Source organism: Pseudophryne corroboree, chromosome 2, assembly GCF_028390025.1.
Source record: "Pseudophryne corroboree isolate aPseCor3 chromosome 2, aPseCor3.hap2, whole genome shotgun sequence".
NCBI classification, from domain to species: domain Eukaryota; kingdom Metazoa; phylum Chordata; class Amphibia; order Anura; family Myobatrachidae; genus Pseudophryne; species Pseudophryne corroboree.
In genome coordinates this window covers 131737227-131742602 of record NC_086445.1, presented here as the reverse complement: position 1 = coordinate 131742602, position 5376 = coordinate 131737227, and the positions used below count along the sequence as shown (strand labels likewise).

Sequence of the window (5376 nt, the reverse complement as noted above, 5' to 3'; positions counted from 1 at the left end):
GGGGGGGTTGTCTGCTACATGGCGGAGGGTCAGGTCCACATCACCAGTAGGTTCACCCATGGTAGAGTTGGATAAAAGGATCAAATATTTGCGGGAACCCAACAACAGGATAAAACGGGGTAACGAACTGTACAAACATGGCCTGGGGATATACATCAACAGGATGTAAAACTCTGAAATACATAAATGAAGAGGTTTTTTTAAAAATATTCCAATGTCAGTTTACACGATAATACAAATGTCAGTATACTCACAGGCAACTGCAAAATAATTTTGGATCAATGTCCGCCGGGAATCCTCTCCTTCGTCCATACCCACCGGTAGAGCAGAAGACCGGTTCCCGCGTCGGAAAGCACTGCGACGAAGAGTCACCGGCAAACGGTTTGCGACACATATGTTGTGTAAAATACAACATGCATTTACCATGCCGCAAACCTTCGACGGTGAGTACAAAAGAGCACCGCCGGAAGTGTCTAAACATCGAAACCGGCTTTTAAGTACACCGAAGGCACGCTCAATTACTCCCCTCGATGCAATGTGTGTCTCTTGGTAACGTTTTTCTGCTCTACCAACAGGATTAGACAATGGGGTCAACAGCCACGGTTTGTTTGGATAACCCGCATCGCCTATAGAAAATATAAAAAAAATGTTAGGTACTTGTAAAAAATAATAAAAAAAAATAATAATAAAATAATAAAAAAATAAAAAAATGAAAATACATACCTAACAGCCAGCCACCAGGCATGTTTCCTGTTTCAAACTTGTCAAACAGCGATGACTGGCTTAGGATGAAGGAGTCGTGAGATGATCCAGGAAATCCCACAAAAATGTTCAAAAATCTCATGTTTACATCACAGACCGCCTGCACGTTCAGGGAATGGAACTGTTTTCGGTTCCGAAAACATTCCTCTGAATTCCGTGGCGGTCTGATCTGCACGTGGGTACAGTCAATCGCGCCCAGCACATTTGGAAATTTGTATTTGTTGAAAAAGCCTAATTTGATCTCACGACATTCGCTGTCCGTCTCTGGAAATGTGATGTACTGGATCGTCAATTTGCGGAAAGCCCTAATGACCTGGGTTATACAGCGCGACAGTGTCGACTGTGAAAAACCGCATGTTTGAGACAGTGTAGGCTGGAATGTGCCTGACGCCAAAAAATGTAACGTCCCCAGCAGTTTCTGAAAACCGCTGATTGCACGATTTGTCCGTGCCCGAGGTTCCAAGTCGGCCTCCAACAGAATATATGTCGCGAGTCGATAAGCGATAATTTTGTATCACCTCGAACTCGCTGAGATCCTCCAGTTCATGCCTAGTGCGATACTGGCGTGGACGTGGAAATGAAACCCGCAATACTGGCTCACCCAATGCAGACATTTGCTGACCTGGATCCTGATGTTCATCAGCACTTTCTTCCTCCATCATGCTTGCAGCCAGCATGAACATCACAATCTGGTCAGAAAAAGGCTCCATCATTGTAGTCAGTACAAAAATAGGAATGTGTTTTAAAAACGCAGGAATTTTCCTAAAAAACGATTCCACAGAGCTGACTGTAAAATGGCTCCTTCTCCCTGTAGTCTCAAACCTGGGAGTGAGGAGATAGGAGGGGCTTTGCAGAAGTGTATCCTGGGAAAAACTGTGGAATCATGGGTAAATTTCCCTCAGGAGATTGAAGAAAAAAATATTCCTTTAAAAAATCAATTAAATAATACTTGTGAAGCAAAAAAAGACAAACCAAGTAGATAATCCTTTCAAATATAAATAGATATGCTACTAGCAATCCTCAAATATCCCAAAAAAACATGTACTAAAAATTTTTTTTAGATCCCGCCAGTCAACTGAGGCGGACTAAAATAGGCGAATTTGCGGTCGAAAAGCACTGCAGGCGAATTTCCAAACTTGAATTGAATATGCTTTGGGCGAATTGCAGCATCTATACCATTGCAGAAAAGTCGAATGCGAAAAAAGTCGAATTGCCAAAAGTCGAATTTTGAATGTCCGTTTTTTTTGCGATAAAGTACTGTACTGCATAGGCGAATTGTTTTTTTGAGGCGAATTCGTTCCGGAATTCGACTTTTTCTGGAATTCGACCGCAATTGCATATACCCCATAGGCTTGAATGGCCTTTTGCTGCTCCTCCATCCTCTGAAGCATATAGAGGGTTGAATTCCACCTCGTTACCACCTCTTGCTTCAGATGATGGCAGGGCAGGTTCAGGAGTGTTTGGTGGTGCTCCAGTCTTCGGCACGCGGTGACTGAATGCCGAAAGTGGCCCGCAATTCTTCTGGCCACCGACAGCATCTCTTGCACGCCCCTGTCGTTTTTTAAATAATTCTGCACCACCAAATTCAATATTTGTGCAAAACATGGGACGTGCTGGAATTTGCCCAGATGTAATGCACGCACAATATTGCTACCATTGTCCGATATCACAAATCCCCAGGAAAGTCCAATTGGGGTAAGCCATTCTGCGATGATGTTCTTCAGTTTCCGTAAGAGGTTGTCAGCTGGGTGCCTCTTATGGAAAGCGGTGATACAAAGCGTAGCCTGCCTAGGAACGAGTTGGCGTTTGCGAGATGCTGCTACTGGTGCCGCCGCTGCTGTTCGTGCTGCGGGAGGCAATACATCTACCCATTGGGCTGTCACAGTCATATAGTCCTGAGTCTGCCCTGCTCCACTTGTCCACATGTCCGTGGTTAAGCGGACATTGGGTACAACTGCATTTTTTAGGACACTGGTGACTCTTTTTCTGACGTCTGTGTACATTTTCGGTATTGCTGCCTAGAGAAATGGAACCTAGATGGTATTTCGTACCGGGGACACAGTACCTCAATCAAGTCTCTAGTTGCCTCTGAATTAACGGTGGATACCGGAACCACGTTTCTCACCACCCAGGCTGACAAGACCTGAGTTATCCACTTTGCAGCAGGATGACTGCTGTGATATTTCATCTTCCTCGCAAAGGACTGTTGGACAGTCAATTGCTTACTGGAAGTAGTACAAGTGGTCTTCCGACTTCCCCTCTGGGATGACGATCGACTCCCAGCAGCAACAGCAGCAGCGCCAGCAGCAGTAGGCGTTACACTCAAGGATGCATCGGAGGAATCCCAGGCAGGAGAGGACTCGTCAGACTTGCCAGTGACATGGCCTGCAGGACTATTGGCTTTCCTGTGTAAGGTGGAAATTGACACTGAGGGAGTTGGTGGTGTGGTTTGCAGGAGCTTGGTTACAAGAGGAAGGGATTTAGTGGTCAGTGGACTGCTTCCGCTGTCATTCAAAGTTTTTGAACTTGTCACTGACTTATGATGAATGCGCTGCAGGTGACGTATAAGGGAGGATGTTCCGAGGTGGTTAACGTCCTTACCCCTAATTATTACAGCTTGACAAAGGCAACACACGGCTTGACACCTGTTGTCCGCATTTGTGTTGAAATAATTCCACACCGAAGAGCTGATTTTTTTTGTATTTTGACCAGGCATGTCAATGGCCATATTCGTCCCACGGACAACAGGTGTCTCCCCGGGTGCTGACTTAAACAAACCACCTCACCATCAGAATCCTCCTTGTCAATTTCCTCCCCAGCGCCAGCAACACCCATATCCTCATCCTGGTGTACTTCAACAGTGACATCTTCAATTTGACTATCAGGAACTGGACTGCGGGTGCTCCTTCCAGCACTTGCAGGGGGCGTGCAAATGGTGGAAGGCGCAAGCTCTTCCCGTCCAGTGTTGGGAAGGTCAGGCATCGCAACCGACACAATTGGACTCTCCTTGGGGATTTGTGATTTAGAAGAACGCACAGTTCTTTGCTGTGCTTTTGCCAGCTTAAGTCTTTTCATTTTTCTAGCGAGAGGATGAGTGCTTCCATCCTCATGTGAATCTGAACCACTAGCCATGAACATAGGCCAGGACCTCAGCCGTTCCTTGCCACTCCGTGTCGTAAATGGCATATTGGCAAGTTTACGCTTCTCATCAGACGCTTTCAATTTTGATTTTTGGGTCATTTTACTGAACTTTTGTTTTTTGGATTTTACATGCTCTCTACTATGACATTGGGCATCGGCCTTGGCAGACGACGTTGATGGCATTTCATCGTCTCGGCCATGACTAGTGGCAGCAGCTTCAGCACGAGGTGGAAGTGGATCTTGATCTTTCCCTATTTTAACCTCCACATTTTTGTTCTCCATTTTTTAATGTGTGGAATTATATGCTAGTATCAATAGCAATGGCCTACTACTATATATACTGCGCCCAACTGAAATGCACCATAGGTATGGATGGATAGTATACTTGACGAATGACGACACAGAGGTAGGTAGAGCAGTGGCCTACTGTACCGTAATGCTATATATTATATACTGGTAGTCAGCAAACTGTGCAAAACTTAAATGCACCACAGGTATGGATGGATAGTATACTTGACGACACAGAGGTAGGTACAGCAGTGGCCTACTGTACCGTAATGCTATATATTATATACTGGTGGTCAGCAAACTGTGCAAAACTTAAATGCACCACAGTTATGGATGGATAGTATAATTGACGACACAGAGGTAGGTACAGCAGTGGCCTACTGTACCATAATGCTATATATTATATACTGGTGGTCAGCAAACTGTGCAAAATTTAAATGCACCACAGGTATGGATGGATAGTATACTTGACGACACAGACGTAGGTAGAGCAGTGGCCTACTGTACCGTAATGCTATATATTATATACTGGTGGTCAGCAAACTGTGCAAAACTTAAATGCACCACAGGTATGGATGGATAGTATACTTTACGACACAGAGGTAGGTACAGCAGTGGCCTACTGTACCGTAATGCTATATATTATATACTGGTGGTCAGCAAACTGTGCAAAACTTAAATGCACCACAGGTATGGATGGATAGTATACTTGACGACACAGAGGTAGGTACAGCAGTGGCCTACTGTACTGTAATGCTATATATTATATACTGGTGGTCAGCAAACTGTGCAAAACTGAAATGCACCACAGGTATGGATGGATAGTATACTTGACGACACAGAGGTAGGTACAGCAGTGGCCTTCTGTACCGTACTCCTATATATTATATACTGGTGGTCAGCAAAATTCTGCACTGTACTCCTACTATATACTACAATGCAGCACAGATATGGAGTGTTTTTCAGGCAGACAACATATACTGGTGGTCACTGTCAGCAAAACTCTGCACTGTACTCTTCCTATATAATATACTGGTGGTCCCCAGTCCCCACAATAAAGCAGTGTGAGCACAGATATATGCAGCACACTGAGCACAGATATGGAGTGTTTTTCAGGCAGACAACGTATACTGGTGGTCACTGTCAGCAAAACTCTGCACTGTACTCCTCCTATATAATACAGCT

The 5376-nt window shown here is 44.8% G+C and overlaps 1 long non-coding RNA gene across 1 annotated transcript; it reads right to left on the bottom strand.

Annotated features, from left to right (window-relative positions):
* On the bottom strand, positions 1–1121 carry LOC135050568 (uncharacterized). Its single transcript, XR_010241670.1, has 3 exons — positions 724–1121; positions 255–626; positions 1–173 (listed from the first exon to the last, which is right to left on the bottom strand). It is a non-coding gene; the product is annotated as an uncharacterized LOC135050568 (long non-coding RNA).
* Positions 1122–5376: the final 4255 nt, after the last annotated feature.